General features: G+C 35.9%; 1 pseudogene; it reads right to left on the minus strand.

The window, feature by feature from the left end:
* The window catches only part of LOC130866838 (zinc finger protein 431-like), a 100,935-nt pseudogene that overhangs the window by 55,031 nt on the left and 31,880 nt on the right, over window positions 1-14,024 (minus strand).

The raw sequence follows: 14,024 nt of genomic DNA on the forward strand, positions 1-14,024 counted from the left end.
CTGTTGAGAATTCTCTGTTCAGCTCAGTGCCCCATTTTATAATTAGGTTGATTAGCCCTTTATGGTCGTTTCTTGAGTTCTTTATATATTTTGGAGATCAGATTTTTGTCATTTACGGGGTTGGTGAAGATCTTCTCCCAGTCAGTGGGTTGCCTTTTTGTCTTAGTGACAGTGTCCTTTGCTTTACAGAAGCTTCTCAGTCTCAGGAGGTCCCATTTATTCAATGATGCCCTTAATGTCTGTGCTAATGGGGTTATACGTAGGAAGTGGTCTCGTGTGCCCATGTGTTGTAGAGTACTTCCCACTTTCTCTTCTATCAGGTTCAGTGTGTTCGAACTGATATTGAGGTCTTTAATCCATTTGGACTTGAGTTTTGTGCATGGTGATAGATATGGATCTATTATCATTCTTCTACAGATTGACATCCAGTTTTGCCAGCACAATTTGTTGAAGATGCTCTCTTTTTTCCATTGTTTACTTTTAGCTCCTTTATCAAAAATCAGGTGTTCATAGGTTTGTGGGCTAAAGTCAGGGTCTTCTATTTGATTCCATTGGTCGACTTCTCTGTTTTTATGCCAATACCGAGCTGTTTTCAATACTGTAGCTCTGTAATAGAGTTTGAAGTCAGGGATAGTAATGCCTCTAGATGATCCTTTATTGTATAAGATTGTTTGGGCTATCCTGAGTTTTTTGTTTTTCCATAAAAAGTTGATTATTGTCTTCTCCAGATCTGTGAAGAATTTTGATGGGATTTTGATGGGGATTGCATTGAATCTATAGATTGCTTTTGGTAGAAATGCCATTTTTACTATGTTGATCCTCCCAATCCAAGAGCAAGGGAGATCCTTTCATTTTCTGGTGTCCTCTTCAATTTCTTTCTTCAATGCCTTAAAGTTCTTGTCAAATAGATCTTTCACTTCCAAGGTCAGAGTTACACCAAGATATTTTATTCTATTTGTGGATATGGTGAAAGGTGATGCTTCTCTGATTTCCCTCTCTGCTTCCTTATCCTTAGTGTATAGGAAGGCAACTGAATTTTTGGAGTGGATCTTGTATCCTGCCACATTACCAAAGGTGTTTATCAGCTGTAGGATTTCTTTGGTAGAGTTTTTGGGGTCGCTTATGTATACTATCATATCATCTGCAAATAAGGAAAGCTTAACTTCTTCCTTTCCAATACAAATCCCCTTGATCCACTTATGTTGTCTTATTCCTATTGCTAGAACTTCAAGCACTATATTGAAGAGTTATGGAGAGAGTGGACAGCCTTGTCGTGTTCCTGATTTTAGTGAGATGGGTTTGAGTTTTTCTCCATTTAATTTAATGGTAGCTGTTTGCTTGCTGTATATAGCATTTATAATATTTAGGTAAGACCCTTGTATCCCTAATCTCTCCAAGACCTTTATCATAAAAGCGTGTTGAATTTTGTCAAATCCTTTTTCAGCATCTAATGAAATGATCATATGGTTTTTTTTCCTTTCAGTTTATTTATATGGTGGATTACATTGATAAATTTGCGTATGTTGAACCAGCCCTGCATCTCTGGGATGAAGCCTACTTGATCATAACGGATAATTTTTCTAATGTGTTCTTAGATTCGGTTTGCCAGTATTTTATTGAGAAATTTTGCGTCAATGTTCATGAGTGATATAGGCCTGTAATTCTCTTTCTTGGTTGGGTCTTTGTGTGGTTTTGGTATCAGGGTAACTGTAGCTTCATAAAAGGAATTTGGAAATGATTCTTCTGTTTCTATATTGTGAAATACATTAAAGAGTATAGGTATTAGCTCTTCTTGGAAGTTCTGGTAGAATTCTGCATTGCAACCATCTGGTCCTGGGCTTTTTTTGGAAGGGAGATTTTTGATAACAGTTTCTAATTCTTCACGACTAACAGGTTTATTTAGATCATTCACTTCATCTTGGTTTAGCTTTGGTATATGGTACTTATCTAAAAAAAATGTCCATTTCTTTTGCATTTTCCAGTTTTGTGGCATACAGGTTTTTGTAGTAAGATCTAATGATTCTCTGAATTTCCTCTGTGTCTGTGGTTATGTCCCCCTTTTCATTTCTGATCTTATTTATTTGCATGTTCTCTCTCTGTTGTTTAATTAGTTTGGATAGGGGTTTGTCGATCTTGTTGATTTTCTCCAAGAACCAACTTTTTGTTTCATTGATTCTTTGGACTGTTTTCTGTGTTTCTATTTTGTTGATTTCTGCCCTCAGTTTGATTATTTCCAGTCTTCTACTCCTCCAGGGAGCATCTGCTTCTCTTTTTTCTAGAGCTCTCAGGTGTGCTATTAAGTCCCCAATGTATGCTTTCTCTGTTTTCTTTAAGTGTGCACTTAGTGCTATGAACTTTCCTCTTAGCACTGCTTTCATCGTGTCCCATAGGTTTGAGTATGTTGTCTCTTTGTTTTCATTAAAATCACGGAAGACTTTAATTTCTTTCTTAATTTCTTCCTTGACCCAGGTGTGGTTCAGTAGTTGACTGTTCAGTTTCCATGAGTTTGTTGGCTTTCTGGAAGTAGCATTGTTGTTGCTTTCTAACTTTAATCCGTGGTGATCTGATAGGACACAGGTGGACACTGATATTTTTTTGTATCTGTGGAGGTTTCCTTTGTTTCTGAGTATGTGGTCAATTTTCGAGAAGGTTTCATGAGCTGCAGAGAAGAAAGTATATTCTTTCTTATTTGGGTGGATTGTTTTCTAAAGATGTTGGTTAAGTTTATTTGCTTCATTACCTCCAATAATTCTCTTAATTCTCTATTAGATTTCTGTCTGATTCACCTGTCCATTGGTGAGAGAGGTGTGTTGAAGTCTCCTACTACTAGTGTGTGTGGTTTGATGTCTGCCTTGAGTTTTAGTAATGTTTCTTTTACATAAGTGGGTGCTTTTATATTAGGGGCATAGATATTCAGGATTGAGACTTTATCCTGCTGAATTGTTCCTGTTATGAGTATAAAGTGTCCATCTCAATCTCTTCTGATTGATTTTAGTTTGGAGTTAGTTTTGGTAGAAATTATTATGGTTACACCTGCTTTTTTCTTAGGACCATTTGTTTGAAAAACCTTTTCCCAACCCTTTACTCTGAGTAGATGCCTGTCTTTGTGGTTGAGATATATTTCCTGCAAACAGCAGAATGTTGGATCCTGTTTTTGTATCCAGTCTCTTAGCCTGTGCCTTTTTATAGGTGAATTGAGACCATTAATATTAAGTGATATTAATGACCAGTGGTTGTTTACTCCGGTTCTTCTTATTGTTTTTGGTAGTAGAGTTTGTGTGTCTCCCTTCTTTGAGTTCTGCTGGAGAAGGGTTGCTAGATGCCTGAGTTATTGTAGGCAGTGTTGGCAATGTTGGATTCCTTGGGTTGTGATTTTCCTTCTATTACTTTCTGCATGGCTGGATTTATGGCTACGTATTGTTTAAATTTGTTCTTATCCTGGAATGTCTTGTTTTCTCCATTGATAGTGAACAATAGCTTGGTTGGGTATAGTAGTTTGGGTTTGCATCCATGGTCTCTTAGTTTCTGCAGTACCTCTATCCAGGAACTTCTGGCTTTCATAGTTTCCATAGAGAAGTCAGGTGTAAGTGTTATCGGTTTACCTTTATAGGTTACTTAGCCTTTTTCCTTTGTAGCTCTTAATATTCTTTCTTTAATCTGTATATTTTGTGCTTTGATTATTATATGGCGAGGGGATTTTTTTTTATCCAGTCTGTTTGGTGTTCTGTATACTTCCTCAATATTCAAAAGAATATATTTCTTTACATTGGGAAAGTTTTCTTCCATAATTTTGTTAAAAATATTTTCTGGGCCTTTGAGCTGTGACTCTTCTCTTTCTTCTATCCCTATTATTCTTAGGTTTGGTCTTTTTATTGTGTTCCATATTTTATGAATGTTTTATGATGAGAATTTGTTGGTTTTGCTGTTTTCTTTGATCAGTGCATTTATTTTCTCTATAGTGTCTTCAGAGTCTTAGGTTCTTTCTTCTATCTCTTGTATTCTATTGATTATGCTTGTTTCTGTAGTCTCTGCTCGTTGACCTACGTTTTCCATATCCAGCTGGTCTTCAGTTTGTGTTTTCTTCCTTGCTTCCATTTCACCTTTCAATTCTTGAACTGAAAGAATTACCTGTTTGACCATTTTTTCTTGGTTTCCCAGGATATCTTTTATGTATTTACTCATTTCTTCAAACTTTTTGTTATACTTCTCATCCATTTCTATGAAGGCATTTTTTACATGTTGTTTAAGGGACTCTATTACTTTCATAAAGTCAATTTTTTCTTCTTCTTCTTCTGTGTTAGGGAGTTCAAGTCCCTGTGTTGTAAGATCATTGGGTTCTAGTGTTTTCATGTTGTTTTTCAGATTGTTGGGTGAATTCTTGCCTTGGCATCTTCCCATCTCCTTCTATCGATGCTATCTAATGGGTCTTTTAAAACAGGATCAGGGTTCCCTGCTGGCCAGGGGCCCTACTTATAAAATCCCCTCGATCCATTTCCTGTCTCCTGCTGCGGACCAAGATCCCTCTCACCACTCAGAAGGGTCTTCAGGACCAGGACCAGGCTTCCCATTTGCCAGGGACTTCACCAACAAAAGGCCTCCCACTCTGCAGGCCAGTCACCAAAACAGAGAAACTCCTGTTGCCCTCTGTCCCAAGCTCCCGACCCAGCACCCAAACAGGCTAAACTGTGTGATCCCTTGGCCCTGTGGAAGGGAGGGGGAGTGAAGGAGGCCCCTGGGCACAAGCTGGGATGGGTTAGGGAGAGAGAGGTCACAGTAGAGGAGGAGCCACCCCAACAGAGGGTACTAGCCCTCCCAGACTAAAGGGGGGTCAAGGGGGTGGAGAAATGCCCCCGCTCCATTTCCTGTGTCCCGCTGTGAGCCAAGCACACTCTCCCCACTCTGGAGGGTCTTCAGGGACAGGACCAGGCTCCCTGTTCGCCCGTGGACCTCACCAATAAAAGGCCTACCACTCTGTAGGCCAGGCCCCAAAAAACCTACTTGATTTAATTGTAGTGGGGTGATCTGCTTAGTATGGGCTTCACTGTTTTATGCTTGGACTATCCCACATTTGCTGTGTCTGCGTGCCGGTGTCTCCGCTGCTTGTCCCGCGCTGCTGCCTGATCCTGCCTGTGCGCCGGTGTCTCTGACACCTGGGCCTGCCTGCGCAGCACCATGTTAGACAAATATTAACTGAATCTTTGGCTTTTAAAAATGCTAATTCAGAGTCAGGCAGTGGTGGCACACCCCTTTAATGCCAGCACTCAGGAGGTGAGTTGGAGGCCAGCCTGGTCTACAGAGTAAGTTCCAGGACAGGCTCCAAAGCTATACAGAAACCCTGGCCTGTTTTTCTTAACATCAGTTACACAGTGACAGCAGTTATTGTTTGCATGTGACCTGTTTTTGGGTACAGAACTTCTCAGCTATGAAGAAAAGGGTTGGCTCATTTGGATGATCAATCTGCATTGGAATTTGTACACAAAGAGCTGTGTTCCTTGGAGCTAAAGAAACATGAAGTGCTCTAGGAATAGTAGAGGAATTATTACTAAAATTCCTATTTCCCAGATTAGGGTCTACTATGCCCCTAGGGTAGAAAGGCATAACTGGGAAGGCTTTTTTTGTCTGCTATGTAAATTCTGATAACCCAGTAGTGGGAGCAGCTTCCCTTGGGAGTCTCACCTGGGCAGTCTTATCTATTATGGGACAGTGGAAAAACATACCATTTGGATGTAGCTTAAAGATTGTTTAAAAGGTTCTTTTCTTAACTCTTCAATAAGGAACTGTGAGGGAGACCATAAGTCATACCATAGTTGATACGTGATGGCCATCCTGTATATGAGCTAAATTTATTTAGGGATGAATAAATCTGTTTTGGCCAATGACTTCACATGATAAAGTCAGGTGTTATTCCAAATAAAGATAGAGGAAGTAGGCAGAGTCAAAAAGATGCCTCGTATTTGCTGAAGGTGAAAAATCTCAAAACACTACATGTAAGCCACAACTGCATGGTGATACATACATGAATAGAAATGGGTGAATTTAACATGTAAGAACTAACTAGGAATATGCCTGAGGCATTGGACAAATACTGTTGTAATTATATTGTTTGTGTCTGACTACTTGGGTCTAGGTAACCAGAAGATGAAAGTGTAGTCCCTATTTACATTATGACACCCAATGTTTGGCAACGTAAGTCCACATAAAGCCTAAGAAAGTTTAAAACAAGGGGTTCTAAAGCACAAAAGGGAGTCAATTGCAGCTGTCAATTACAAAAACACTCCTCATCAGAAAAGGATTACAGATATGCAGTAAAAACAGATTCAGATAAAAAGGCCTCTGAGTGGGTTATAGTTTATTTGAAAAATGTCCATGGGCTTAAGACAGAGAGGAGAAATATAGACAGAGTCATAGATTAAAAATAGTTTTCTTAAGGATATTACACTGATGTTCTTAAAGAAAAAAATAATTAAAATAATCAATGGGCCTTGAAAAGATAGAAAATAAACAAAGAGTCTGGGTTACATATATTATTATGCTTTCTTTGAATTTTTTCACTGCAGAGAGACATTTGATTTGGGGGCTGCTATGGTAACTCGACATATACTTTAAATTTATCTTGACTTCAAAATTTGAGTCTACGGGCATGTTACTTTGGAAAAGAGGTTCTGCTTTTGCTGCCACATACCTTCCATGCTAATTTTATGTGCTGGTTTTTTTGAATGAGTTGAAAACTGTATTAAATTTTTCCTTAGTTATGGTGTGTGTAAATTATATATAAAAGTTTAGACTTGCAAAGACAGGATAGATTAGATGACAGATTTTACTTTAATTTTCCAAATGTAAGTTGACTAAATAGTGTCCATTTCACTTCCTAATAGAGTAGATATCCCAGGAATATAAAAAATGCATAGTAGGTTACAATAAGCCTAGACAGAAATATTCATATCAAGGCTGTTTGAGGCTACCTTTTAAAAGATAAAGCATTCCAAGAGCAAGTACAAGAGTCAGAAAGTCGTTGCCCCATTCCTACCATTAGGAATGGCACAAAATCACCAAGCTACACAATAATAACTTATATGCAGAGAACCTGGTGCCAACTCATGAAGACTCAGTAATTCTAGTTTCAGTGTCTGTGAGTCCCTATGTACCTGCTTAATTGATTCTGTGGGCTGTGTTCTCCAGTATTCTTTTTTATGTTAGGAAAATTTTTGACTGAATTTTTTGAAAATACTTTTTGGTCCCCTGAGCTAAGATTCTTTTCCTTCTACTCCTATTATTCTACTGTTTGGTCTTTTCATCATGTCCAGACTTCCTGAATTTTTTTTATATTTATTTATTTATTATGTATACAATAGTCTGTCTGTGTGTATGCCTGAAGGCAAGAAGAGAGCGTCAGACCTCATTACAGATGGTTGTGAGCCACCATGTGGCTGCTGGGAATTGAACTCAGGACCTTTGGAAGAGTAGTCAGTGCTCTTAACCTCTGAGCCATTTCTCCAGCCCAGACTTCCTGAATGTTATATTTCAGAAATTCTTAGATTTACTATTTTTTGATTGATGTATCCTCGTTATTTATCACAAATTAAAAACCTGAAATTCTATGTTATGCCTATTATTCTTTTGGTTTGTTCTGTAAGTCCTTTTTATTTATCTAGTTTTCATCTCCAGAATTCCTCCAGCTTCATTTTTTACTTGCTTAGATTTCAATTTTCAGTTCTTGAACTAATTTATGATCTTTCATTTCTGTCAACTGTTTGTTTGTTTGGCTTTCTTTAAGGGTTTTATTATTATTTTCCAATATTTCATTTATCTTTCCCCCCCTTTTTTAAAAGGATTTCTTTATCTAGTTCTAGATTCAGAGACAAAGTTCTTTCCTTTGGCTCTGGTTTGAAGACCAAAGTTGGAATACCCTTCATGTAACCAATATGATTTTATCCATTACTTTGCTGGTTCAAACTAAAATAAAAAGAGGTATATGATTCATACACAAATTGTTGACATTATCTAACTTTTTTCTACACAATAACTGATTTTGCTTAACTGACTGTAAGTGGCTTAACATCTGAGAGAACAATTTGAAGTAAGCCCCCAGTTTTTTCCTGAGTTCCAAAGATTATAATAATATGCACAAGTTTCTCAGATGACTACACACAAAGTCTTACTCCTATATGAAGCACAAAGCATTATGACACTGAATTCATTTATAGAGTTTCAACAGTATGATTTTTTTTCTCATGTTTTTGAAATATACACAAATTAACTTCAGGGTTTTTCTACAGAAGGGCTCATATTGTGTATTTGGAGATGATTGTGAAAAAGGATTTACCACATTCCATTCACAGGTATCTATAGAGTATGTTACATTTTAAGCATTTGAAGAGTACAAGAGTCTGCAAAGGCCTTATCACACTGATATCATTCATAGGGTTTCTCTCCAGTATGTGTTCTTTTATGGCTTTGAAGATTACTGTGGTGTGCAAAGGTCTTACCACACTGATTACATTCATAAGGTTTCTCACCAGTATGTGTTCTTTTAGGACTTTGAAGATTACTGTGTTGTGCAAAGGCCTTACCACACTGATTGCAGTCATAAGGTTTCTCTCCAGTATGTGTTCTTTTATGCAATTGAAGATGATTATGGCGTGCAAACGCCTTACCACAGTGATTACATTCATAGGGTTTCTCCCCAGTATGTGTTCTTCTATGCATTTGAAGATCACTGTGACATGCAAAGGCCTTACCACAATGATTACATTCATAAGGTTTCTCTCCAGTATGTGTTCTTTTATGGCTTTGAAGATTACTGAGTTGTGCAAAGAACTTACCACACTGATTACATGCATAGGGTTTCTCTCCAGTATGTGTTCTTTTATGCCTTTGAAGATCACTGTGACATGCAAAGGTTTTACCACAATGATTACATTCATAGGGTTTTTCTCCAATATGTCTTCTTTTATGATATTGAAGAGCACTGTTCTGTGCAAAGGCCTTACCACACTCATTACATTCATAGGGTTTCTCTCCAGTATGTATTCTTTTATGATTTTGAAGACTACTCTTAGCTGCAAAGGCCTTATCACACTGATTACATTCATAGGGTTTTTCTCCAGTATGTGTTCTTTTATGCCTTTGAAGAACACTGTGATATGCAAAGGCCTTACCACACTGATTACATTCATAGGTTTTCTCTCCAGTGTGTGTTCTTTTATGGTATTGAAGAGCAATGTTCTGTACAGAGGCCTTACCACGCTGATTACATTCATAGGGTTTCTCTCCAGTATGTGTTTTTTTATGCAATCGAAGATGATCATGATGTTCAAAGGCCTTACCACACTGATTACATTCATACTGTTTTTCTCCAGTTTGTATTCTTTTATGTGTTTGAAAAACAGTACATTGAGCAATGGTTTTACCACACTGATGATATTCATAGGGTGTCTCTCTAGTATATATTCTTTTAATCTTTTGAAGATGACTGTGATCAGCAAAGACCTTACCATGCAGATTACATTCATATGATTTCTCTCCAGTATGTGTATGTTTATGACTTTGATGTGTTTCATAAAGAAGAAAGTTTTTATCATCTTGACCATATTCATAGGTTTTCTCTCCAGTGTGTGTTCTTTTATGCATTTCAAGATGATTGTGATAAGAAAAGACTTCATCACATTTCTTAATTTCAGAGCGTTTTTCTTCTCTATGTGTATTTTCATTCCTTAGAAGATGAGTGTTATAAAACAAGACTTTACCACAGTGAGAATATACTGAAAACTTCTCTTCAGTTTGATTACTTTCAATCCTGCAAGGATAATTTACAAATGTAAAAGCTTTACCGCATTCAATGCAGTTGAACCTCATACCTGTATGAACTAATTTCATATTTTTTCAAATTGTAAAAAGGAATCAAATATCAAGGTTTTATACCTTTGTTTAAAATCATGTTTTCTTCTCTCATTAGAGGTCCTTTTACATCTAGAACAAATATTTGTGATGATAAATTCCATTGTGTCATGGTTTATCTTTTTATCTATAACTATACCTATATTTTTCTAGGATACTTTTTACATTTTTTTTTTTTTTTTTGGTTTTTCGAGACAGGGTTTCTCTGTAGCTTTGGTGCCCGTCCTGGAACTAGCTCTTGTAGACCAGGCTGGCCTCGAACTCCCAGAGATCCGCCTGCCTCTGCCTCCCGAGTGCTGGGATAAAAGGCGTGTGCCACCACCGCCCGGCTACTTTTTACATTTTTGAAGAGAACTGCATATACTGAGTGCTTTACCAACTTTACTCCATAAATAATTTTGCTATATTGTGAATCATTATACATTTGGTAAGTGAACTAAGACACCCAGAAGTATTTGCATAGACCTAGAACTAATGTTTGTTTGTTTGTTTTTGTTGTAATGTGAGTTTGTATTTATGTATTAACCATGATGATAGAAAATAAATTAACTTTGTATTTTTGGATCAAATTAAACATGTGCACTCTATATAGGAACTACAGTTTATCTTCTTAATTGTTCCTAAGGAGAGGTAGGCTAAATCTCTCCATATTCCTATGCTCATACACTTGTGTCAAGAGTGACATATCATATATGCATACATACATATATATACATACATATATATATATATATATATATGAAAAAAGAATAGAGTAAAAAAGATTTCCACAATGAATCCTTAAGGTTTGACTTTCACAGATTGTGGTATAGATATTAAGGTTTTTCCACAACAACTGCCCCTTGACCCTTGACTAATCTAATTGCACTAAACTTAGCACACTCACAAAAAATATATGAGTGATACAAGGCTTACCATGGGCTATTGAATTAGTAGAAAGTTCTGCAGCTATACTCATCATCACTGAAATATGTATACTTTTTCTGTCATGAATAGCAAGAAGCAAATGAAGCAGCAGTTCTACAACATAGCTCTCATGGTGCTATGAATCAAATGGTGATATCTGTTTAGGCATTGCTACCTAGACTTTTTCTTAAATGAAGGCTTTGCAGATGCAATTCACATACATGAAATTGAGGTATATGGATTTATGAGAACTTAATAACCATCAAAACATTTAAAGCTGTGCTTATTTACAGTGTTGCTTTTGTTTTAAAGTTCCAGAACACATTACAAACTATTCAAGGGAAATTGTTATGAACTTGCACAAGAAAATTACCTTGCATGTCTTCTAGAACATTGACAATGCTCTTCAGTGTTAAGGTCTTCCCAAATGTATCCTAAAATACAGTACCAGAATATATGTTATATTATTTAAGAATGTGCAACAATTAGCTTATCTTAAGTGCACCTAAGAACCGTGACTGTGTTATTCACCTCATTCTTCTTTCTCTAAAACAAATGATAGAACAAAATCATAAACCAAGGAAAAGTTGTCTCCATATTTTGAAACATGAAAGAAATTCATTTTCACCTATAGTAGTTAGGTTCCTGTAGGTCTCCAGCATCACATCTTTGTAGAGATTCTTCTGGGCAGGATTCAGCAAATCCCACTCTTCCTTAGTGAAGTTGATGTGCACATCATCATAGGTCAATGCCTTCAAAAATATACCATACATGAGTACAATGTAAGTATGACAGTGAAATGTATACTTCTTTGAAAGTATAGTTTTATGATTCTGGTGTTCCCCATTATTGTTCCATGACATAGACACTCACTTTAGAAGGAAATGGAAAAGGAGAAACAATTCTGTTGTTTCTGTGCCTTTTGTATAGGATACCACCTTATAAGAGCATTATCTATTCACAGGGAGAGAAAAAAAAGAAGAGATCAACAGTTCATTGTATGCATGACAAAATTAATGAATACAGAAAGGAAAAAAAGATGGACAAAATGGGCATATTGGTGTATTTTGCCTTGACCACAACACTCAGAAAACTTAGGTGGGTATATTTGTCTCTGAGTTGAATGCCAGTCAAGATTTAACAGAACTGCTTATCCATTTTTGGATACCATGTATCTTATCAGAGGTTGAGGCATGAGCATGTCTTTGCCCAAAGGCCAGTTTTGACAACAAGAAAACAAACTCTGAGTGTCTTGGGTGCTCAACATTCTCTGGAAAATAGATCAATGCTACCAGTAGTAATCATGTCTCACTTCAACAGTACCCTAGGTTATTTAAATTCCATATTTTACAGCACTTTAAAGTGGCTGAAGATCACCTATCTATCCAAAATATATTCTTTATGTGTCTATAAAAAACCTGATTCTTCTAACTATAAGTATGACAAACGTAGATGACTATTGATCTATAATTCTAATACCTATATAACTTAAAGACTAAGACTTCATATTAGAATATTGTACAATAAACAACTGTACAACAAATGAGGACAATGGGCTCAAAATGTAACCAATGATTAAGTATCTTGATCAGTGGAAGAAATGTACATTGCAATTTCATAAATATAATTATTAATATATCAAATGTTTTAAGCAGAGGTAGAAGCATGAATGCATACAATATTCAATATTTAACATATCAATATACAAAAATCTATATCAAAGCAATTGCCTATAAATTATAACTCACAAGTATTCACGCTATTACTCACTATTATTATTTATGTGTGTAAACTCACACTAATCTATTATTCTATCCAATTTTCCCTTTTTTTCAAAGAAATCCCTGAGCCCATAAAATTTCCCTTCTATCCTGCAACCCTATATCAATTATAGTCAACCCCTAAACGATGTCCCTAACCCTAGGACAAACTTTGTTGGAAGAGGGGATGTAGTCTTTTAGAATTTCTTCCAGCTGTCATGGGGGCAATGTTCTTTCTATGGGATCCTGTGAAAGTAAAATGATGGTTAAGTCCCAAGATTACTGTCTGGTATAATTGCAAATTGTCTCTGAGTATTTTGTAAAGTTTTTCTGAGCTTCCTATTATAAGGTCTGTCCAGAACATTGTAAAAAGTGGGCCATTTCAGCTAACCAAGTTGGAACCATCTTGAGCAGCTGGTATGCAAAACAGATCAGGCAGTAGCACTATCATCATCATGCCATCATATCAACCAGGTTGAGTTGTTGTTGTGGGTCCCCAACTTCTTCCTGTAAAATTTCAAATCTTCAAAAATTACTTCAGGAAAATTCATTGTTCATTGTGGAAAACTCAAACATTTTTTATATAGTCAAATACAGGCATATATATTCAATGACATGTGCAATAGAGACAAAAATAGAAATGGAGAAAAGTGAAAAATTTTCTAAGTTCTTTTTCTGTCTCATGCTCCTGACATGAGAGAAACTCTGAATTTTTATTTTAATGACATGCTTGGATTTATAGAGGGTCAGAGCCAGTTTCCATCTCCAAAACCAGCTCTATATATTCATAAATATATGTCCACTTACAAAAGGCACCCAATGAAATGATAGGATAAAAGTGTAGATTACTGAATCTAAAAAGAATAAAGGGACATATATGTGTGTGATGTTAAAGTGTAGATGAGTAAAATTAATTTTAAAAAGTAACTACTTATTTATATATTTTACATTGATATAGATACGGATGCTCCATTTTGATATAAGCTTGACATTTATATTAAAACATACTTTCTATGATTTTTATATTCTTACTCAAACTATTTTATCCAATTCAACTCACTTAAACATGTAATAAAAATTTGTAGTCCTTGAAAGTTATTATTATAAACTAATTAGGATATAAAGTACTGCATGTTAGTACTTTGTTATTTACTACAATTGAAATTATACTCAAGTTAGGTATGTTTTCAACATTATATAAAATTTCATTAGCTGATTCAAATGTAAATACTTTATAGAAAATGGTTGGTGAAGTAAAGCAAACTTTGTCTCCTTCGAGTATTACTTCTGAAAATATATAAAAAGGTGATTCTATTAATTATTCCGCATATAAAATACCTTTATAAAAATTTGAGCCCAAAAGTTAAAAATTAGGAGAAATTATTTGTGGAATCTTAATAATTTTCAGAAATTGTTGCATGACATTGACCATCTATATCCCACTATTGGAGTAAAAAATTG

This window comes from Chionomys nivalis, chromosome 26 (genome assembly GCF_950005125.1).
Source record: "Chionomys nivalis chromosome 26, mChiNiv1.1, whole genome shotgun sequence".
NCBI lineage: Eukaryota > Metazoa > Chordata > Mammalia > Rodentia > Cricetidae > Chionomys > Chionomys nivalis.